The 24,406-nt window shown below is 37.2% G+C and overlaps 1 protein-coding gene and 1 long non-coding RNA gene across 2 annotated transcripts in view; both read left to right on the forward strand.

Moving 5' to 3' along the window:
- The window catches only part of NALF1 (NALCN channel auxiliary factor 1), a 479,162-nt gene that overhangs the window by 46,881 nt on the left and 407,875 nt on the right, over positions 1-24,406 (forward strand). The window lies entirely within an intron of this gene.
- On the forward strand, positions 9,047-12,363 carry LOC133279267 (uncharacterized). Its single transcript, XR_009746831.1, has 2 exons — positions 9,047-9,209; positions 11,346-12,363. It is a non-coding gene; the product is annotated as an uncharacterized LOC133279267 (long non-coding RNA).

The following is a 24,406-nucleotide window of genomic DNA, read 5'->3' on the forward strand; positions in this document are numbered from 1 at the left end:
TGCTGTTTAAACCTGATTTATCTTTATTCACTTTCACAGTATTTTCCCTTGAAAATTCTCTTCCGACTCCTCTTGTGTGGCATTTGCTGTCATATAAAACCCGATATTAGTTTGGTTTGCTTGCCTGGTTTCCTTAGAAACCTTTCTGAGTGATTTCCTGTAAAGGAAATTATCATCCCACGTTTAGGAAGGTACAGTTACAACTGAATAATGTTTTGACAGAAATATCAAAATTAAATTGCACACCTTACTTTAGCACTGCATTTGAATTAGCCTAATTTATATTTTCAAATCCTAAATGCCTTCTCTTCAATTTTGAGCCACAGATCAATGTCCATCATGTTTAGAAAGTCATCAGATGAAGAAAGGTCATGGCTAATCTAGGCACTGAAACATTATATGAAGTAATTTCATTTTGTAAATCTGATTGTTTTAGAGTCTTTTTAAGTGACAAACCAGACATTTGCATTAGACTCAGGAAATGTTATTACATCATCATCTGGAAATTTTGCTACCAGCCTTTTTACTTCAGTAGTATGCAACATGCTTAAAGTTATGCTGTCTCAGAATTTGATCTCCAGCACAGTGTCACAGGGTCAGGAATTACTTGGGGATGTTAAGGCTTTGATTCTGATTTGGAATTGATGGGCTCACTCGGACTGACTGATAGTAGAGACTTCAGATACCATGTGGCTTGAAACCATCTGTTTTATTCTGCTTGTTTGGGAGCATCTATAGCAGAGTTATACCTGTTGCTTTGTTACTGATTTTGCACCCCTGTGTAGAGAAATGCATGTGCCTCTTGCCACTGTTTTACTAACACCATGCTGTTACAGAGCTGGCTATAGCTGTTCTTTAGTTTGCTTGCTAAAATGTAAACAAAGTTTGGTTTTTTTTAAAGCTTTAGGTACACAGTTACTATTATAGAATATGATACATGATACAGATTAAAATTAATATTATCTATATAACATAATGGCATACTATATGATAAATTGAATGAATAATGATATATGATAAATATTATTTGTTACAATTGCCCACAGCCATTAACTCTTCATCATAAAATGGGTTGAGTTGAACCTTAAAGCTCACCTAGTTCCAGCCCCCTTGCCATGGACAGGGACACCTTCCACTAGACCAGGTTGCTCAAAGACCCATCCAACCTGGCCTTGAACGCTGCCAGGAATGGGGTATCCACAGCTTCTTTGGGCAACTTGTGCCAGTGCCTCAGCACAGTAAAGAATTTCTTCCTAATGTCTGATGTAAATTTACCATCTTTGCATTTAAAAAATAAACAATCCATTGTGAACCTTTCAAAATTAACGATCTCTAAGGCACTACTTTCCATAAGACTATAGAGTAGATGTTTTTTATCCAGGTATTATTAAATGTGTACAATGAAATATAATGTTAGATTTTGTGCTGCAAGTGAAATGAGCTGAGCATTTCTGGTTTCAGATAAAATCTGAAACTATTGGTCATATTAACATATACTTATTCGCTTTTTTTTTCTTTTCCATATTTTTTCATTGCTGTCTTCCTCCTAACATAGACTATTATTCCTTACCTGTGATGTCAACTTCCTTTTCTTTTACTTGTAAAATTCTTGCTGTGAAATTTTGTGAGTGTCCTAGGTTTCCTAGCTCTGTTTCATTTAGGATTAATTGCTGAATATTATGCACATGAATGCAAAGCATACAAAAGCCTTTGTAGAAAGCTATATATTGGAGCAATCCCGCCCCTCTTAAGTTCAGCAGTGCACCATGAGTTCTTTAAGAGTTGTGAGCAACTTGAATGGCATTTCTATAGTAAGAAAAATAGATTTTGTATTGATTAAAATGGAAAGCTTGCATTGAAGATAAGTTGCGTGTATGTATACATACTGTGATACATTAAAAATGTATACAGTTAAAATGCAAGTTAAACACTTCACAGTCAGTAGTAGGCTGATGTAGCGAGTTGATATGGTTTATTAGCTCTGGGCTTTTATGTGATACAGTATAAAACCCCCAAGTTAAAAGGTAGAGCTGCTGGGCATAAAATTTACATGGTTGCAGCTTTTTATTAGTCACTGATCACTTTGCTGCTGTTAAGTTATAAAAACTAATTAGTGCATTAGAAATGTGTATGTGAATGCTGGAAAAAATCTTATTATTACATTTGTAATTTGCTGGCTGGCATAGGCCTATTATAAAATAATGTTCTGCCATATCACTACTGATTCTAATTTGTGAGCAAAAGGCAAATCATATGGTCAGAAATAGCTGTGCACTGTCCCTTAGAATTCTGGTATGTCAAATAGTCACAGGATTTAAACACATTGTTTTTAAAGCCACTGTAAAAGAAGTGGTTCTGATTTTTTTTTTTTTTTTAATATTTTTCTCCATATTAAATTAGAGAGATACTATGCAAATCATATCTGCCTTTTGGGTGAGATTAAAATCCAGGCCACCAGCAGGTCTATCTCCATAAAGATAACTGATCTGATGTCAGATCGGATTATTGAACCCAAACTGGGAAATCTGAAAAGTTCTTTGTATTCCACTGAGAGACACCCTTTTGATGGGTGATCCTGGTTGAAGAGGTATCACGCATAACACCATTTTGATGCATCCCTCTACTAGTATACATATTGAGAAATGCATTTGCACTTTCCCCCATGATATCTAATACATAAAATTCTTTAAACCTGCAAACCTAAAAAGACGTGTTGTAAGATTTAAGGAATACTTTATAAAGCACATTTTTAAAGCCTGAACATTTCTGCTACTGTATTTTTTCCTTTCACCAACTTGAAAGCTTCTCAGACACATTCTTTTAAAGAAGTCCTGTTTTAAGGGCAGAGATACAGCTCCAATAAAATGTTGAATCTTTAAAATACTGAATATTTTCATGCTATTTGCAACATAAAATAGGAAATGCATTATTTCAGTTTGTGCATATAAAGCTTTTATTGATATTTTCTACACAGTCTAAAAAATTTATCTTTTGCTATGAGTGAAGTATAGATTGCCGAATCCTTTAACATATCTGCTATATAGTTTGTTGCAAATAATAGTGAAGTGCTTTTTCACCATAAAGTAGGGAAATGCAATGCCATTAATTAGTTGTATTCTGTTGTATTTTGCTGTGCTGCTGTGAACTGTGTGCTGGTCTGAACTGTAAAAGCCAAAACCTTTCTGACTAATTATTAGTACATCTTATGTACAACACTCATCCATAAAGAAGACTCCATTGTCATAATAATATTCACATCACAGTTGTAATAACTGCAGCTCCAGCTATGCTCTTTCGGAGGATGCTTTCTGAGGTTCATGCAATAAATGAACCTTGACCATTAGTTCTTTTACAGCAAAACGTGCAAGAACTAACAACTCCCTAGAAATACATTCTCTCATAAGTATTATTCTTTAAACTAAGTGGGATGGAGTGTAAATTGAATGTAAGAGTTTGTGGTGAAGTAGAGAAGAGGTTTGTTTATTACTGAAAGGAATTGGGAGAAGTGCTACAGAGAGAGCATTGGAAACTAAAAAACCCTCCTTATTCAGATAAATAGTTATACAGGCTAAATATTGGCAGGCCTATTTATCCATTGGTTATATGTGAGTCTAACTCCCTTATGCAGAGTAATATGAATCAGAATGAATCATGCCTTTTGGTCTCTCAACCTTTTAACATTTCTGGAAGGATTAATCTGAGGTATATCTTTATAAATATTTGATTTGCATCTTCAGTCAAATTATAATATTATAAAATGTTTTGAATCATCCCCAGTGCTTTTTGCTGTTTTAAAATAACAACAATAACAAAATTGTAATTCACATGATTCAGAATGTTTAACTGAATTTTCAAAGTGGTTTTGAACATTTTGTGAGTTAAACTGTGAAGTATTTGTAGCAGGCTGTAGTGAAAATCAATATGTGTTTAATTTAAAATACATAAACACACAACTAGACAGTTTTTTTCAGGATGTTTTTCAAGTTTCACTGCATGAATTTGAGAAAAATTTCTTAAATACTTTGATAAATCTAGAGCTGAACTTTCTCTTTTTGAGAAAAAAATAAAGCCTGGTACTCGTAAAACTTGCATGTCTTAAGTAGTGCAAGAGCTGAACAGGAAAATGGAGGACACTAGTGTATCGCTGTATTTTTTTGTGTCTTGCAGGAATAGTTTTCAGTGTTTTTGCCCCATGTCCTGATACACAAGGGTATAAAGCTAAAAAATTGACGAGTGTATCAGGTAGCTTTACTACTGATAGCCATTGATAGCCAACAATAACTACCTCTATACTTGCATTTTAATTTAGTTCACATTAGCATCCCCCAGCTTCTGAACTGAAATAGTTCCTGTAAACAAACATGGAAAAATTGCCATATGCCGTCTATTTAAAAAGTGTTTTTATTTGCTGTATTTGAACAGTGCAGTTGAAGTCCTGTTTTTTCTGGTATAGTGCTTGGAAGGGAGACTTAGATGTCAGGTTAGTTGACTTGGCTCATCTCCTAAGTATTTATCTGGCCTGAGAACTGATGTGTTCTCAGAAAACTGTCATGTTAAACCGTGTTAGGCTCCTGCTGCATTGCAATCGATTAGCCAGATGCAACTCATACCATGTTATTAACAATTGTTGTTTCAAAGATGCTTGCGTTGTAGCACACAAGCCTCTGATGTGTTTTAACCTGTTCAATCCTAGTTATATTTGGTTTGTTTTTCCTAGTGTATAGAAATAATGCTTATAAAGATTAAAAGAAAAAGGCTAAGTTTTGTGAGCAAACAAAACTCAGTTGTTAGCTGAATTGTCCCTTTACATTTTCTGTGAAAATTATGTACACCTTCTATTAGACCAGGTTGATCAAATGCTCAAAGCCTCATCTAACCTGACCTTGAACACTGCAAGGGATGGGGAGTCACAACTTCTCCGGTCAACCTGTCCAGTTTGTCAGTCTGTCAGATCACTTTCTCTGTGACCTCTCACAGCGAGGAAGCTTTTTGTGTATGTTGAGTACTTTTTGCAGCAGAAGGGATATTTCAGGTACATGTGAAATCACTGCTACTTATGAAGATGACTACTACTATCAAGGTGTATATAGAGACATCTGCAATTCAGAACGTGAACTGGGAGAAGAGCATGTTCGTAATAATTACTGCTTAATAATCTGAATGAGGAAAAAGAAACCAGAAAAAGAAATTTTTAAAGTGCTGTCAGTTTCTTTAAGATTAGACGGAAATTTGCCCCTATAGGAGATGACATGAAGCAGTAGTTCAAATACCCTTTTTGTTTACTTAGGATGCTTTAAGTCTTTACCACCTGAGTGCCTGGAAGTATGAATAAACATTGGAGTGACAGGTTTCACACTGCTGTGTCATAAGTTTGCACAGTAGGACTGAATGGTTTCTGACACTATTGGCTGATCTGTTTTCAACTAAAAATGCATTTCAAATTCAGGGAAAAGAAAGCTCTTTTCCATCTTTGCTCTTCTTAGAAGAAATTATTTTTTTACCTAATCCTTCCTGAAAATCAAAGTTTCTGAAATGCACAGAATTAAAGGAGTATTATACTAGTGAACAAAGAAATGTAGTTTAGGTGCTTAAACCCATAAGGAGAATATATGCATTTATGTTTGTGAAAAATTACCAGAAATCACTATTTTGTGTAAATTCTCATCTCAAAACTGTTCTTTTGTAAGATGTAAACAGATATCAGTTGGTGGAAAAAAGACAAAAGGCAAACAATAAATCTCTTCCTTTGTTAATTCAATTACATTGAGCCAAAGTAGTGTTCCCATGGTGGCAGCTTGACACAAGTTCAAGGATTAAATGTTGAGGATGTGGAATAATTCCTTTGACTGTGGCCAACTTGGATTTACAGCTTTTTATTTAGGCAGCCAGAGCTCAGCCTTGGCAAACAGCAAGGCTTGCTTGACATCTTTTCCAGTGACTTGTCTGTAAAAAAAAAAAAAAAAAAAAAAAAAAGAGTAAAATTCAGACTCAGTCAAAGGTTGTTTGGAAAGGCTGTAAAGAAGTCCTAGAATGATTTGGGTTGCGATATATAAAGATAATCTAATTCTAACTGCCTTGCTGTGGGCAGTGACATCTTCCACTAAACCAGGTTTCTTAAAGGCCTGTCCAACCTGGCCTTGAACACTCCGAGGGACTGGGCAGCCACAGCTTCTCTGAGCAGCCTGTGCCAGTGCCTCACCACTCTTACAGTGAAGAATTTCTACTTATATCTGCTTTGAATTTACACTCTTTCAGTCTAAAGCCATTACCCGTTGTCCTGTCACTACATGCTCTTCTTAAATGTTCCTCTCCAGCTTTCATTGTTCATTGTTAAATGAACAATTGAAAGAAATAAACTAAAAAGCCATTGAAATTATTTGTTAGATTCCAACAATAACCTCACAGTTGTTGTTAATAAACAAATAAGGAAACACTTAAAATGAAACAAAGATTAAAGAAAATATTTTTCATTTGTATACCATATTTAATTTTAAGAACTCAGAACTTTTTTCAGATAATGATTAAGGTTGAGTAAACCCTGGGAATAGAGGCAGGTATTATAATTTTTTTTTTTTTTTAGATAAAAATGTTAAGACATTGATTGATGTAAGCTTTTCATCACAGACCATCTGGAAGTCACCAACAGATAACAGTTCCTTCTTTCATACTTTTTATAGATGACAGCTGTGTAATTCAAAATTAATAAGCAAATAGTAAAGGAAGAATGTGGTGTTCAGCACAGCAAAATACTTTGGTCACCAAGATGCTCTCAGTAACAGTGAATTAGTAAACTGCTGTGATGGTGTATAGAGGAAACTAAGAAGTTGTTGAGAAGCAAAAGCTACTTGTTTGTGAGATTCAAAGCTACACTTGCTGTTCTCTTGACAAGAGAAGAAATAAAAACTTGTCAGAATACAACCAATAAGTATGTAATTTCTAAAATAAATGTTTTGTGGAGATTAAAATCAAGGTAATGCTTCTTAAAATTGCTGAAAGTGGAAAACAAAGTAGTTGTCATTTAAGACAGAAGATATGCATTCAATTTCTTATTTCAACTTAGAAGAATATCTTGATGCCAAGTACAGCATAACCCAACTGAGTACCTACTGGGTACTTTCTGAGCTGTCTGTGGATTTGTATTTATGTTGTTATATTCATGTTGTTGTTATGCTTATGTTGTTGTTAAATTTACAGTTTATGTAAATGAACAGCTTATGGTATGGGAAACTGAACCTGAGTCTTTTTTTCTGAGGTGAGTAAATTTATCACTATATGGAATCAGTTTCTCTTATGTTGCTTCTCAGCTTCTTTGGAAAATAGTTTTTTGTGGCAGCTACCACCTACTAAAGCCTATGCTGGCTTTTCTCTACTACTACTGCAGAAGAGCGTAGCATAAGTTACAATTACACCTTCATTTTGGTAGCTGACATACTATATTGCCTTCATCACTGTAGTAACTTGTGCCTCCTACTCATAATGTATTTATCCTCACAGTACTCCTGTGATGTTGAGCAGATGGTAAAGTGAGTCACTAGGTACAGAGCTTGACTCCTCAAGATCAGGCAAAAAGACTGTGATGAAACCAATCCTGGGTTTCCTTTTTCCTACTGCTAGATCCCTCATGCTCTGCTGAGAACCATAAGAGTCTCCCTCCACAGGATGATGGATATCAAGATTCTCTTCCTTTCCCTATACCCTTGGGAAAAATGAAAAGAGGAGGTCCTCTGGGGGCCCTTGTCTTATGTAAATATTCAAAAGTGATGGTTGAGGCTTGGCGCATAGCTGAATAATATTAGAGTTCTCAAATTATGTTGACTATGAAACAGTCAAAGATAATCTTGAGTCAGATAAAAAGTATGGCTCTCTTACATTTCCTCTGACTAGCACACGCTGGCTCCTACTGAGTTCAGCCAGTGGATGATTAATTTCAGTCTGTTGATTCTACTGGCAACTGCTACAAGTGTCTCTTCTTGGATAAGCTGGCTGGGTTTATAAGGACACAGGAGCTGAGGGTGATGTATTACACTGTTCCTGCACAAAGAATTAACACTGTAGTCCTCTGTACAAGGTAGCAGTCTGGCAGGACTCCTGTGAGATGTGGAGTACATGACTGAATGAGGCAGCCTCTTTTCTGGAAATCTTCGTGTTCTCCTAGAGTGAGACTGTTGTTTCCTAGTCAACTCATTTGGAAAGTATGTTGTCTCTGACATGCCACTAGCATCCTTTCTGGCAGGGGACTTAATGGTATCATCTCATTCAACAGTCTTAAGGGATTTTGAGCTTTCACATTATTAAACATATATTCCATTAGCCATCTAGTCTAGCAATTGCATGTTAATTTATGTAAAACCTAAATGCATCAACATGACATGGGAAGGATTCCCAGAAAGTGAAAAAATTGACCTTTGGTATTTAGTGCTAACCTGACACAATGGAAGCAGAATACATTTTTTTAAAAATGTCATGTGCTACCTCTGCCCAACAGCCCCCAGATTCTGAATGCTTTTTCTTGCTGTCTTCTGTCCTTCCCCCTCTCATTTTTACCTGTTATATTCTCAGGGGAAATAATTTAATTCTATAGATGGACAGAAATTTTTCAAGGAAATATATTTATATAGTGGATTAGTTTTCTTCTTAAAGCGTTTGTAGCGAAGTGGGAATGTCAGAGGCTAGTCTCGTTTCAATACTTTTTGTATAGTGTTAACATACTTACCATGTGTTTAATGATCAAAAGATTTTAAAATCAAATATTGATACTTTGTATGCTAAAAGTTTCAAGAAAAAATGTCAAGCCTAGCATTAAAGGAAAAAAGTCTAGAATATCTAAGGGTAGATTATTAAAGTATTTTGCTTAACTTGAGTAATTTTTTCTGTTACTTGGATTCATGAAAATCTCTGATTTTGATATACCATTCATACTGGAAAGATTAACTAAAATCTTGAAGTGAGTGAAAAAAAAACCAATTTCTTCTATAATTTATTTTACAATCTATCAAATAATTTCCTGGAGTAAATTATAGCATTGATGCATATTAACCACCAGAGCTTTGAAGAAATTACCTTTTGAAAAAACAACATTGCAGCTGATACTATTATAAGAAAGGTGCTTGCTGCTTCCACCTGGAAAACCTGGCAAAGGAACACAAAGGAGGGAACAAGACAGTAAAGATGTGCCATAGCCTGCTGGCTGAACTTTATAGAAAAATATGGTGTATGAAATTTGTAATTTTGAAATTTTGAAGATAAAGTTTCTCACAGTTGCATTCAAACTATCTTCCTGTTCTAGAGTTTCACCTGAAATGAACAACTGTAAGCAGCATTAGTTGGCATAAATGATTACAGAATTTTAAGTATATTTTTACAGATTCTTTTAATTAATTCAAATAAGTTTACGTTCATTTGTGAAATTAGTGAGAACTGGACTCAAATTTGTATTTGATATTATTGCAAATTAGTAGGACAAGGAGAATTTATTAGACATAGTGACAAACTCACATGACCAAGGTTATCTGCAAATCTCCTTCCAACCTTGTAATTCAGCAGTAGCTTAGGGAGTAATACTGAAGGAGTAAGAGGGAAACTGTATTGTCTGTAAGCCAAAATCCCTTTGGCCTACAGCGTCTTCACCTGTGTTACTCTAATGTTTCATTTTCCCTGTAAATGCCTTCTGCAGCCTTTACTGTCCGCCCTGATAGTTGTCAGACTTTCCCATGGCCTTTAGTGCTAGGATAGTCATCTAAGGGTATGGAAAACATCAGAGGCTGCTAGTTTTCCATGAATTTATTTTCAAGTGCTGATACCTTTTAAGGGTTGCCAAATATGTGTATGAATTAATAAGTGTTAAAATGTTCTTACTAGGCATGCCAAGTTTGCCAGTTCCCTCCATAGCTTACAAGCTTCTGTTTATTTTTGAATTACCAGGGCAGTGCAGTGGTAAGTATAAGTAAGTAAAACTCTGCTTGGGAATAAGTCACCACCTATTATATGGAAGAGGGATAGATTTTGGATGTCATGATGTAGCATGGGTCCAGGAGGTGAGAGGTCTGCTACCTGAGGAAGGCAGCTTGGAAAGATCATAGCTCTTGGAGGTCCAAATAAGCAGGAACTAGGCTCTGCTGGCAAATGCATTGAAGATTATCTCAATAAAGTGACTGGCAATAAGCATAATCCTGGGTTTGAGAAATAAACCTGCAGTTCAACACACTGTTCTAGTCAGATTGCTGACGTCTGCCCTAGGGAGTCTGCACTGAAGTATCAAACATGGTGCAGTGATGCAGGGCAAATTACATTTAAAATAAATGAAGGAAAGGACATCAATATGCCCAGAAATGTCAAGCCTGGTAGCAAAATAGTCACAGGAGATGAGCTGAATTAGTGCTGGTAAGCTAACAAGCTTGAAATTCAGTGTTGAAGTATGTTAAAGGTTAGTACAGGAAAAAAAGGATATCCAGTTCTCCATGCCACTTGATATTAGGCAAGAATTGGTGTAGGTACAGCTACTTGTGCTTTTGGACAGGTCTGTTGGCCACATGCCTCTTACACCTCTTTTCCACCATATATTTTGCAAGGCTGTGAATCCAGATCACATAATCAAAAGGAAGAAGAATTGACAAAGTGAAGAGTTTGGTATTTTTAAGCTTTTGCTGTGTTAAGCGACATCACATTCAAGAGAGCAAAAATCAAACTGGTGGTGGCTGGTGTTAACGCAGACCACTAGCAGGGAATGTGAGCTATGTGGCAGGTGGCAAGCAGCAACATAGTCTCTAACCAAGGAACAGCTGATCATGGTATTGTTTTCTGAAGAGATGAAGGATGGAAAGTGTATTTTTGGGAAGAGATCCTTGAAATTGTGTGCCTCAGCTACTCTTAACGATCTGCAGTCTAAAGATGAAGGGAATACTACATAATTTAGAGGGTTCAAGGATGACAAAATCAAATGATATTTTGATAGTCTTAGATTCTGGGGAACCTAATTCTGTCATTTCCTGCTATAAGGAAGAGAACAATGAAAATAAACCTGTATTGATTTTGTTACTTTGCATGCAAAGAAGGGTGTGCTGCAGTCTCTGTCCAGGAGTTTCAGTGAGCTATGGCTTTGTTCCAAGAGATCTTACCATCTAAATTTTAAATATGACATGATGAATGAGGATGACATGTAGTAAGAAAGATGGTGGGGTAAAGACGGACAAAGAGGACAATGATGAAATGCTACAGGGCTCAGGTTAGGCATACGAATAAGTTGTGTAAGATAATAAAGAAAAATTGGATGGTGAGTTTGTTGTTTTGCCTACTCTGGTTAGTAAATAATTCCAGTGATGTTGTGAGTATCATCCGTCTTTATCTAGCACATCAAGTGAGACCAAAGACCCAAGATCTGACTTCCTTCATGGCTTTACCTCACCCAGCTGCATGGTGTCTCTCTTTACTTTCCCCAGTGCCCTCCTCACTTTATCAGCTGTCTTGTCCTTGCCCATCACCACTGCAGAGTCAAAACCCCAGCTCTGCTGAAGAAGATGGGCATTGTTCCATAGGTTTCAGCAAAGCCAAGATTTCCCTTGAGCTAGGAGTGGTTTTGCCATGTTTGGCAGGCAAGCCCTGCTCGCTCCTTCTGCCAGAGTGGCAGAGAGGGAAGCATCTGGAAACAGACTCAGTGCTTCCGCCTTCCCACACTGTGTGACACTCTCTGCCTGCCATGGGCTTGTAGTGGGCACAGAAATAGTATGGAGATGAGTTTTGAATTAAAACTTAGGTAGGTAAGCAGACAGCTTCTGGCCAGAGGAATAATAATAATTTCTGGTAATAGCAATTGTCACACTAGTGCCTGCTGAGGGATGCAGACAGTTATCAGACACCAAAATTGCTAAAGGGAGACGGATGAGTCAGCAAGATAAAACTAAAAATTCAGATGTGCTCTGAGAATATGCTAGGGTGTGTTATGGTCAAACCAGAAGCACTTAGTTTGTTTTTTCAACATAATGTGGCAGATTCTGCATTGTCATTCTTGACTGTGATGTTCATGATGTCAGAGAATGTGACTTTAAAGAATAATTTATTTTCTTGAACTGCTTACAGTCTTCCATCTACTTATTATTAGGAATACAAATATGTGCTTCATGTTTTAAATTAAAAATGGAAAGCTTATTAATCATTGAGAAATTCTAAAAATATTAATTTTGAAATATTAACATCGCAAAGCTTTTCCCAGCAATATATAAAGCAAACCCTTCACAATGACATTTTGTTGCCAGATTTTGGGTTTTGATTAAGGCAGACTTATGATGTTTTTTTACCAAACTAGTAATTCTCTTTTGGGTATTGCTAATCTTTAGAATTTAAATTGCAATTAAAGATAAATTAACAGAGGCTTAAATTCTTCTAACAGAATATCAAATACACATGTAACAATTTTTTTTTATTTACAAGGTATTTGTTTGAAAACTTAAAAAAATTACTTCTATGTCAAAGTTGAACGGACTGATTTGGTTTACAACAGTTGGAAATGAGCATTCGCTGTTTTAAAACAAAGGAGAGCTTTTATGCCTTTGTAGTATTGAAGACAAAGAAATGATGTGCTCTAAGTATTTCATAAATTTAAACTGCCTCATCCATCTGATTGTGAGATAATGATCTTTTTGTTTAGAAATCTTTTTGCTATAATACTTTTAACTACAAAGGGTGTAAAAAAACTAATGAAAATCACAAGACATGAAATTAAGTCTATTACACACTCCAGAGTTTTTCCGGCATGGAGTTCCTTTCGTGTCCATGTATTTGGTCAGGATTTCTCATATTTAAAAGCAAAGCCATCTACTCTGTGTGACCCTGATCCCTTTAAATAATGCTTCTTCACTTAGGTGAAGAGCACTGGAAATCTGTTTCAGGTGGAGCAGTGAGCTTCACTACAGGCACTCCATTCTCTGTTTCCAGCTCAGGTCACTTGAAGCTTATCATAGTCCAGATAAAAGAAACAAGTTGCCTTGTATTATAAACCTTTTTAACTTTGAAGATCAACTTGTTGGGAGATAGATTTTTAGGCAAGACTCTGAGCATGGAGTAGGAAACATGGGAAATGATGCATGGGTTATGGAGGAGCTTTGTCTTCTGTCTCCATAGCAGAAAGGCTGCTTGGGTAGCAGAGGCTGCCTTTTGCTAATGTCTTGGACTTCTGGAAGTGTGGAAAACTCCCTTCCCCTGCCTGGGCTTTCCTCCCCATTACCAAACAGCATCTCCCTGTTCTCTCCTTTCTTCTGCACCTCCTTCAGGTGCACATTTATGAACAGTTTGTATAGCATGAGGCCAAACTGATCTCCACTGGAAAACCAGCATAGAGCTTTCGCACTTTCATATTGAAAACTACGGCTTTACAGGGAGTTTGAAGTCAGTCACTCTATGTTCTTTCTTAAATTAGGACAGCAGACAACAATACAAGGGATGTATTGAATACTAAACTGGCTGTACAATTGATATAAATATAATTCTGTATGTTATTATGCTGATATGCTGTTTTTAAGTGGAGATTTAGACTGGATATTTGGAAAAATTTCCTTACCGAAAGGATGAACAGGCACTGGAAAAAGCTTCCCAGGGAAGTGGTGGAATCACCATCTCTGGAAGTGTTCAAAAACCGGCCCTTAGTGACATGGTTTAGTGGTGGACTTGGCAGTTCTGGCATAGAGGTTGGACTTGATCTTAAAGGTCTTTTCCAACCTAGTTCATTCTGTGACTCTAAGAAGAAATGTAGATTGAAAATTCATACAGAATGGAGAATATGGTATGTTAATGCCAGGCCAAAATATTTTAATGTTTGCAGCATAAAAGCAGCAATATGTATATTATAAAGACCTCAAGCTTAACTCACCATTTTTACACAAGTATATTTACGTAATTAACCTTACAGTTATTTCAAAAAAAATCAGCCAGCACTCATAATGAAACAACTTTGTGCTGAATTTCTCAGAAAGAAACTGTTTGAATTGAACATTTTTAATATATGCTGCTAACATTTGTAATGGCACTTCTAAAATCAGTGTAATCAGTCATTTAAATAGAAGATTTGCTTTTAACTTGACAGAAAATTTATTCTATACTGAAAGACCAAATTCTCTAATTTCTGGAAGGATGCTGTGACTAAAATGCTTCAATTCCCCTTCCAAGTTGCAGAGTTTAACTCAAACTAAAGCCTTGCTCATCGCTTCCATAATGGCGCAGAAATTCATATTTTCATAGAATCATAGAATCATGGAATAGTTAGGGTTGGAAATGACCTTAAGATCATCTAGTTTCAACCCCCCTGCCATGGGCAGGGACGCCTCACACTAAACCATATCACCCAAGGCCTCGTCCAGCCTGGTCTTGAACACTGACAGGGATGGAGCATTCACAACCTCCCTGGGCAACCTATTCCAGTGCCTCATCACCCTAACAGTAAAGAATTTCCTCCTTATATCCAATCTAAACTTCCCCTGTTTAAGTTTTAACCCGTTACCCCTTGTCCTGTTACTGCAGTCCCTAATGAAGAGTCCCTCCTCAGCATCCCTATAGGCCCCCTTCAGAGACTGGAAGGCTGCTCTGAGGTCTCCATGCAGTCTTCTCTTCTCCAGGCTGAACAGCCCCAACTTCCTCAGCCTGTCTTCATTTTCTGTTAGGGATAGTGTTTTATAAGTTAGGAAGTCAGTGAGTGGTTTCACCTAGAACTATTTGAAAAATTATTCTAATCGATCCTGTTACATATTTATTTTACCTACAGCTGAAGCTGTATCTTAAATAGGCTTAAATGAGATTTAGTACCTTTGCCTGAAAGTGGGAAATAGAGAGATACAATCCATTCAAAATAGAAAGAAGAAAGATAAATCATCTCAGTAAGTATAAGTAAACAAAATTATATCTGAAATCCCCAGCTGGAATAGCACTGGTTTTTACTGCCTTGCACAGGAGAAAAAAATAAAAAAGTCAATAAACGTGAGACACCTGTGCCAACAGAGAGCGATTTTCTTGATCAGTAGACCAACATCTTGCTGCCTTTTTGTTCCACCTGCTGTTCAGCTAAAGATGGGACAGGGAGAAGATGTTGCAGTAAATGAGACAGAAGGGGAACAGTATTTGAAAAATATTTAAAAACACATATGTTAGATGTATTTTTCCCCGCTGCATCTTATATATATGTATCTATCTATCCATGTATAAAACCTTTTAAAAAAGCTTTCTTGATTTCTGTGAATGAAAGCAGAAAATAATAGTGCAGTATCCTCCTAAGAATAGCAAAAGGTTTTAGTTTATTACCCTGGGACCTGTAGGCTATCAGGAAAAGACTGTGCTTCTGGGGGTGTTGGCTCCTCTTTGTCATTTCAGGATCCTGGGAGGACTGAGATGAACTTCACTGGTTCTTACCCTGGATTTTGACTGAAAGTAAATTTTGTGATATCACAGTCCAGTACCCGCTGGTCCCCCAGGGACTCAGCAAGCTCCCCAAGTATGGTGATACTTGAAACTTCTCATTTTCATTTTACTTCGGCCTTAGCTTTCAAGAATCAAAAAGTCTACAGAAACAGCTTATCCCTTGATAAATTACAAAGGAATAGAGACATGTAGTCATACATGGTAGCATAGAAGCATAGATTGGTTTGGGTTTTAAGACATGTTAAAGATCATCTAGTTCCAATGCCCTTGCCACAGGCAGGGACATCTTCCACTAGGCTAGGTTGCTCAAAGCTCCTTCCAGTTTGGTCTCGAACACTTCCAGGGATGAAAGTATCCTTTTAGTCTGTTTGAAGTCAAGCTGGGGTGGGACTTCCAAATGGCCTAATAAAGACCTGTTCATATTTTTCAACTCAACTAACCAAGAGCCAATTGCATATTTTACTCCAAGGAGTACACCTTTACTACACGCTTAAGTGTTTAACATATACTGCTTCAGCATAACTTAATCCCTTCTTATTGCAGTCTTGCTTGCTTTGTACTTTGTGGCAAAGTTTATGCTGCTGAATATATGCATAAATGAAAAAGGGCAAGGGAACTGAAGCTGTGATGGTCAAGAATTGAACATTTTAGGTTAGTTCAGTTCCTGGATCTGTTTAGGACAACTACATCTGGCTTCTTTTAATACAGTTCCCCTTGAGAAGGGTCTAGGCAGACCTTCAAGTAAGCCACTTGGCTTCAAGATCAAGGATCAGCACCAGATTCTCTTCCATTTAGTACAGAGAAATAGCTGATTATGCCACTGATTTATCATTTCTCACTTTCCTCAAGTCGAGGAATTCTTAATTAACCAAAACATAATCTGTTCTTTCCAACTTGTCTGATTGCCCAAAACAGTGAGCAGGTCCACTTGTATCTTTGTTTTATCTGTCCAGCCAGCCCCCATTCTGCATGCTTACAACATCTTTCAGCCTCCTGCATCTACCTCTAAAAGCTTCCTCTACTCCATCCCAAGACTTCATTTGTTTTCACTTTCCAGTCTAGGGACCACCAGAAAATTCTATTTCTATACTTGTATACACAGGTTTTTTAACAAAATATTTGGTAATTATTGAGATAGCTCAATACAGTGGAAGTAGGAAGCAAAAGTTCAAGGACAGAAGTGATCACTCTGTCACTGTGAGTTTGTGGAGTATGGAAAGCAACTTTGAGGTTTGCATTTCTGTGTAATTTCTCTCAGGAAAAAAAAGATAAAATCAGATTGCTTGAATCTGTGTGGGAGAAGACACTGAACTGGATTTTGAGTGTGTGACCCAGTGATCTACCAGAGAGAGTTGTTTTCAAACTGAAGGTAACATCAGAAGTTTGCTAACTTAGAAATTTTGCTGACCACTATATGAGTTGCCAGTACCTGAAACAAAATCTGTTGAGGAAAATCATAGGTAGGATGGGAAAGGTTAAAGATGAATTATAGCAAGATGAGAAAGAAAAATTTGCAGTCATATTTATTCCCCTGAGTTCTGCCTAGGGGTAAACTACAGTTTGCCTAGGCTGGAATTTGCATTTGTCAGTTCCATGACACATGCTTCTGTTCCAAGGGTTGCAGAAAGGGTTCTGCTTCTATTCTGTTTATTTGAAATATATTTCAGTGAGTTCATTCTACTTGATACAGTCATTAACTCTGACAAATATTCAGTGAAAGCAAGGTGTATATATCCATCACTTGTTTAAGTTCTACTTGTAAATCCAGAAACAGGCTTGAGCTGAGTTTCTCTTTGCTACCTTGGAAAAAAATGGAGGCTGGACTTCAAGTAGCTCTACGCTTCAAATCATGGGTGGAGCTTTGATGTTGTAGTTCTTATTAGGATGTAGAAAGGGTTGGAAATAAGAAAGGAATTCTTACAGAAATTCTGCCTTGCTGGGATGAATCTAGGTAATATGCTAGAAACCAGGTAGTTTCATGTAGCGGGATGAAAGAGAAATGGGAAAATGGCAGTTGCACCAGCTCAGTAGCCTTCAGCTTCTGAAGTTGGATTGAGTAGCTCATCCTGCTGCAAAGATGACTAGCCAAAATAGGATTATTGTTGCTGTCAATGTGTTTATCTCCCAATATGGAAAGTGATTTCCAGCATTGATTGTTTAAATGCGCACCATTTTCACTTACTGTAATAATTTATTTACAGTTTTCCAATCAGTTCATGGACTCATATAAATAAAGTTTCAGATGTTTCAGGGAATAACTAGTATAATATTTTTTGTTACTAAGGTAAGCTTTCCCATGATAATTTGACCAAAAAATCCCTCTCTAATAAGTTGTTTGGGTAGGGTAGTGTTTTGAATTGTAGTTTGGATAATAAAGATATCAGAATGAGGTGCATTATTTAGGATTTTGTGTTTACTTTCTGCTGTTATCTTTTGCTTTTGTAGTGTGATATATGTAGTCAAGACGATTTCAAAGTAGAAAAAAATAAGTTCTGAAATATGACTATTTTGCTGAATTTCCCACAACAGAAAGGGCTTCTGAGATTTATGGGGTTTTGAATTAATCCTCTCCATACTCTGGCTGTGGCAAGAACTATTGATATGCCTATTTTACAGTAAATGTTATTAGGCTTTTGTTTCGCAATTGTTAATACCTGATCTATGTGCTCCTGGGTGACCCAGGAGTGGTAATTTCATCTGGATGAGGAATGGACACACAATTGCATTTCTGGCAAACTAACCAGTGCATATATACAGCGCTTATGTTGCCCTCACACACTTATGCTGGTGTTATAGGGGCAGCAGTGGACAGACAATATTTGACCAGTCCTTAAGCTTACAAGTGTAAAGCTGCTTTGTCAGAAAAACCTCTTTGAACACATTTGAACCAGCAGCTGACACCTGCACGTGATTGATTGTGTGCATCATGAACTTGTGATGGTTTTGATCTGGTGGGGTATTACAAAGCTGCTTTCACTTTAGTATCAGATTCCATACTTAGACATAGGTTTTGGCAACCAGCTCATCTTCTGGAGGAATTACTTAGGAATAGGAATCCTGATTCGGTTTTCTGTCTCTAAAAATTTGTTCACCAAGTTATAAGCATGTGCTCAACACTGAACATGTGGATAAGGCTTAAACAAATGTCATCCTGAGCCAAATAGTACAGATTTACTCCCAGATATGTGATTGATAAAAAGTAATTGATTAGATCATTTTGGATGGAATTTTCTGTTAGTATCTTCCTTCCTAAACTTTCTGGTGACCTCCTCCGATTTTATTAAGAGTAAATAAATTAAATTTAGTATGCTCTTGGCATAATGCATGTTAGAATCTTAGATTATTTACATTTTCCCTAAAATTTGTCTTCAATGTAAAAAATTCATGTTACCAGGAAAAACAATGAAAAAAGGGAAAAACATTGAGATAAACAGTAGTAATATTTTAATAGGCCTAATTAAGACTGCAATAGCTAGATACACTTTAAAGATCTTTCTTTTTGTGGCTAATGGAACCTTAGATTACTCTTTTTTATTAACATTGTTTGAAATCTGTTGCTCCCATCCTGCACACTAATTGTGAAAATATTTTGTAATTTATTGCTGTTTATATATGAAGACTAGCAAGCTGCTCATGGGAATTTATAAAATCAGTTCCTAATTTACTTCTAATTTACTTTTCACTTTTTATTCTTGCTTTTTAACATTCTAGTTTGCTTAGGGTGGATAATGAAAGTAGCCTGCTGTCTGTTTCAGTTAGTTGAAGCTATTGTCGTCAGCCAGTGTAATTTTATGATTTACATGTAATGTTTATATTATTTTTTTTAATTTATTTTATGGTTTACATGCAGGGCACCAATATGCTTAGGTGTCCATTTCTGAAGGAACAAGAAAACCAAATAAATAAATGGTTTCAATTGATTTCCTCTGTAACAAAATATCACGACAACATTGCAATTGAGATAAATCTGTATATTAAATAAAAAAACAAGCACACGTTCCCTGCAGCCAAACCACCAACAACTAGTGGCAGGACTTAATTATGTGAGATGTTTTTTTGTTTGGTTGTTTTCTTAGGTTACAGCTTTATGGAATAAACTTCTGAGTTTTCCTGTTTCATTTCCTAATTCTATTACTAATAAACAGGTGGCTGCTAATTAATAAGTGATTTTGTTCAAGAAAGTGAATACCCCTGTGGAAGGAGTATTTTGGGACAGTGTGCTTCTCGGTCTTGTGCACAGTGGGAACTCAGCAGTGACTCCTCTCTCACACATCCGTAGCACTGAGTCTCTGTCTTCTGTGTCTGTGTACTGTGGTGGCAGTGGCTCTTTCACCCCTGCCAGAGCCAGGCTGTGAGAAATCCAGGCAGAGTGAGACACCACCAAACCCTCATAGCATTTCTCCCTACAAGTAGCTGGGGTAGCCCTGCAGGAAAGAAGATCATGTCTGGGGGATGCCTATGGGGCAGTGAAGAGGAAGGACTTGATCTTGCTGCAGCTGGTGGTCACACTTCCATGGAATGTTTGCCAAGTAGAGCCAGCTGAGGTTTTCTGTTGAACCCGTGTTAGCAAATGTTGTATGCCTGTTATTAATTTCAATTAGCAGCCCAATAATTTATGTCTTGTAATTTCTGAGTAGTAAATTGAAACTGTATAGCAGTGACGTTATCCTGTGGCATTTATAGACCACCTTCTCTCCCTGCACAATTTAATGGGATAATCCAGGTGACTTGTGGAGCTTCCCTGCATCAGGAAATCTGGCAGCATAGTTAGACACATAAAGTAGATATATATAGTAGCATGTGATCATTTTTAAGATTCTTTATTTTCCTAATCAGATCCAAACTTTGACCTTTTAACTACTCCTCATTTACTTGCACAGTATGTTCTATTGATCTACTTACATCTGAGCTCATTAAACACATAAAATGAGCTACAAGCAGAGTAAAATACAGCATTATCAAAACTAACGAAGAGATCAAATTATTATATGCCCAGTACTGCTGTTTTATCCAGTTCCCTGAAAGGAGAAGTACTTTGGTAGCAGACATCTTCCAGCACTGCTGCACTGGATTATTTTCCACCCCACACATATTTTTGGTAAATGAAAATGCAGTTTTGTCTTTCTTCTAGGCCAATGAACATGTTCACAGAAGTGCTCAAGCATTGTACAAGCATTAAAACGGTAAAAGCACTTATGAAACTTCCCAGCATATGTGGTCTGATGTGCATGAAATGCCAGAAGTCTAGTGGCCAAACATTCATGAAAAAAAAGTGGTTTACAGTACTAGTACATGCTTTCCTGCTGGATTAGAATAAAACACAATGGTTTTGTTTATGGTCATAGTCATTAATCCAGTTCTAAGAAGTGAAAATGTCCCACATGGTTTAGTTTAGATAACTGCTGTACAAAGCCAGATGCATTTTTTCCATTAATTTTCCTCCGTATTTCCAGTTACTTGTTGGCTTAGGTGTTCCTAGCAAAATGATATATAATTCCTCTGAGTTAGGTGATCCCATATTATCTACTGCTGTTAAACGGAAGCCAAGCATTTAGCATAGGAAAAAGATGAATGGGGTTATTTTGTTTCTTGCTTGCTTTCTTTCTCTTGGTTACTTGCTTTCTTTGTTTATCCCCCTCCCTCCTTCCTTTTTTCAGTAGTAGCCATAAATAAAAGGAATACTGGGAAAAAAATTATCCAAAGCAGATAAACAGGACCTTGTCTTCAGGTCAGCTGTTTTAAATGTAAACAGTATAGAATTCATTTTATTTTATAACATAATGTTTGAAAAGAAAGTTCTGGAGTCCTGACCAGGGTACTCCAAACAGTTACATAACTGTCTAATCACATTTTTTCTGGGCAGTCATTTATGATAATTATAAATGATCTTCAGTGTCAGCTAACCTGCCTTCTCAGCTGGTTTTGTTTCATGGTAATCCTATATTTTTCGTAATATGTAAGTAAATATTTGTGTAGTATATATATATGTAGGTGTGTAAATATAAATAACATAAAAACATTACCGGAATGTATCTTTAAAGTATTGAATAATGGCTTAAACCCATGCATTAGCTATTGTGCATTATTGAAGTTTGGGAAAACATGCTAAGGAATATTGCCAACACCAAATATCATTCATTGCTGACTCCAGAATTCATCTATTGAAGCATTTCTCATTTTCATTCTTGTTTTCACTGATTACATAAAGGTATAGATATACAGACATGGCCAAATCACGATAATGATGCCTCCTTTGTTGCGTGGTTGAATCCTCAGGAATAATACCCCATTAGATGAATGTGCATGGCTTCAAAGCCATAGAGCCACTGTAGTCCTATATTCACATGCTGTAGTGACTGCAAGAAAGAAGCATTCCATGCTTGGAGAATAGGAAGCTTCTGGGGTAAAAGTTGAATGAGTTGTTAAGGGGCCCATATATAATGTGAGCAGACTAGCCAATCTTACTATAGGGAGATAAAGGCAGGCTAAAACTGATAGTAGAAGTCTGTAAGGAGCTTACTTGCTTTGTGGTTTGGAGGAAGGAATTTATATCTGCTACAGGCAGATTCTGAGGGTCTGGCACAATGTCATTGTCCTCAGGTATTTTGTAGAGTTACAGAGATTTCTGAAAGCATTGTTCCCAAATGCTAAACATCAAATCAGTGAGAGCTGCACTTTTAGCTAGTTTTTGATTTTGAAAAATTTTTCGTGGTTTAAACCACAACAACCTCCTTATTTAGATTCAGCTTTTATTTAAGGAAAATTCTGAGGTTAAAGCCTCAGCAAAAATTATGGGCTTTGACCATTAGCCCTGTCTGTATTGCTTTTCCTATCTCTGCTGTTGCGTACCCAATTCCCTTGAGGACTGAAAATTCTGATGAATTAGGTCATATTTACAAGGCACTTTGAAGTTGGAAAGCAGTGAACAATTATTCAGTCTTATAACTTTATTTTTTTGTTAGTGCGAGATACCTGCTATAAAGCACTGAGTGCAATTTAAAGTTACCATCAAAGACTACAAAGGACATATGCTCCTTTTTGCTTTGAAAATGTAATTATCATGTGTTAATATAGTCTAGGAAGTAGGCTATCTTCTCATACACAGATTCTTTTGAAAAATGGTAGAGAAAGCCAGAAGACCTAATTTCCTGTTTGGATTGCTCTGGGATGCATGTAGTATAATAACAACGGGGGAATGTAAGTGGCTACTGATGAGATATGGAAGAAAATACTCATGTGCTTCTGCCTCTAAATTTCTGCTATGGTTATGCATGTTTTAAAAATATTTTTCCTGTTCTACAAAGTAAAAGCTAGGTATGAACTACAACATGAAAGTGCAGAAAGTAAGACTATTAAAAGCTTTTTAGGGGAGTCATCATATTGTAGTCCCACAGTTCTAGAGTGCATGGCACAATTAAGTCTTTTGTACTCCTAGATACTCTATTACCTTGCATTAATAACTATAGATTTAGTGGATTTTTTATAAATTAATAGATAATTTGATCTTTTATAGATTCTGTGCTCATGCAGATGGTACCAGTAACAATACTAAGTAGTAATAAGGAGTCAAGAAACTTGTATTTGTGAGAAAATTAAAAGTCATACTTCCAAATGGTAGTAAAAAGGGCAACTTCTATGTTGTATATATATACCAATAGAACTTGACAGCTGATGCAGTAACTTTTACTCAAACAAATCTTGACTGTGATACTGGATGGCCGCACACAGCTGTTTTCAATGGCTCAATGTCCAGCTGTGGGCCAGTAATGAGTGGTGTCCTTCAGGGGTCTGTGTTGGGACTGGTCTTGTTCAACATCTTTGTCGGTAACATGGACAGTGGGATTGAGTGCGCCTTCAGCAAGTTTGCCGATGACACCAAGCTGTGTGGTTCGGTTGATACCCTGGAGGGAAGGAATGCCATCCAGAGGGACCTTGATACACTTGTGAGGTGGGCTGATGCCAACCTCATGAGGTTTAAGCATGCCAAGTGCAAGGTCCTACACCTGGGTCGGAGCAATCCCAGGTGCAGCTACAGGTTGGGCAGAGAAGAGTTTCAGAGCAGCCCTGCAGAGGACTTTGGGGTGTTGGTCAGTGAGAAACTTGAGCCAGCATGTGTGCGCTTGCAGCCCAGAAAGCCAACCATATCCTGGGCTGCATCAAAAGGCGTGTGACCAGCAGGTCAAAGGAGGTGATCCTGCCCCTCTACTCTGCTCTTGTGAGACCTCACCTGGAGTATTGTGTGCAGTTCTGGTGTTCTCAACATAAAAAGGACATGGAGCTGTTGGAACAAGTCCAGAGGAGGGCCGCGGGGAAGATCAGGGGACTGGAGCACCTCCTGTATGAAGACAGGCTGAGAAAGTTGGGGCTGTTCAGCCTGGAGAAGCAAAGGCTGCGTGGAGACCTCATATCAGGCTTCCAGTGTCTGTAGGGGGCCTATAGGGATGCTGGGGAGGGACTCTTCATTAGAGACTGTAGTGACAGGACAAGGGGTAATGGATTAAAACTTAAACAGGGGAAGTTAAATTGGATATAAGGAAGTTCTTTATTTTAAGGGTGGTGAGGCACTGGAATGGGTGGCCCGGGGAAGTTGTGAATGCTCCAATCATGGCAGTGTACAAGGCCAGGTTGGGCAGAGCCTTGGGTGACATGGTTTAGTGTGTGTTAATAAAATGCCTCAAATATAAAGTGTATTATCAACTTAGGTATGCTGATGCCTTCTTTTGCGTGAGTTATTTGGACAATTCAAAGAGAATTTATTACTTGGGAGGTGTAGAAGTAGTGTGCTGAAGAAACAGCTTGTGTTGTTGGATATCTTTTGTTCATACCTTTTTTCAATATTCTTGTACAAACTGTATGAATATTTCAGAGAATCACAAAATCACATCATGGGTGAAGCTGGAAGGGACTTCTGGAGGACATCTGGTCCAGCCTCCCTGCTCAAGCAGGGCCACCTGCAGCCACTTCACCACGCCCATGTCCAGACAGCTTTTGAGTATCTCCAAGGATGGTA

Source organism: Pezoporus flaviventris, unplaced genomic scaffold (genome assembly GCF_033815535.1).
Source record: "Pezoporus flaviventris isolate CSIRO_AGI_PZ_B2104156 unplaced genomic scaffold, CSIRO_AGI_Pfla_v1 ptg000072l, whole genome shotgun sequence".
NCBI lineage: Eukaryota > Metazoa > Chordata > Aves > Psittaciformes > Psittacidae > Pezoporus > Pezoporus flaviventris.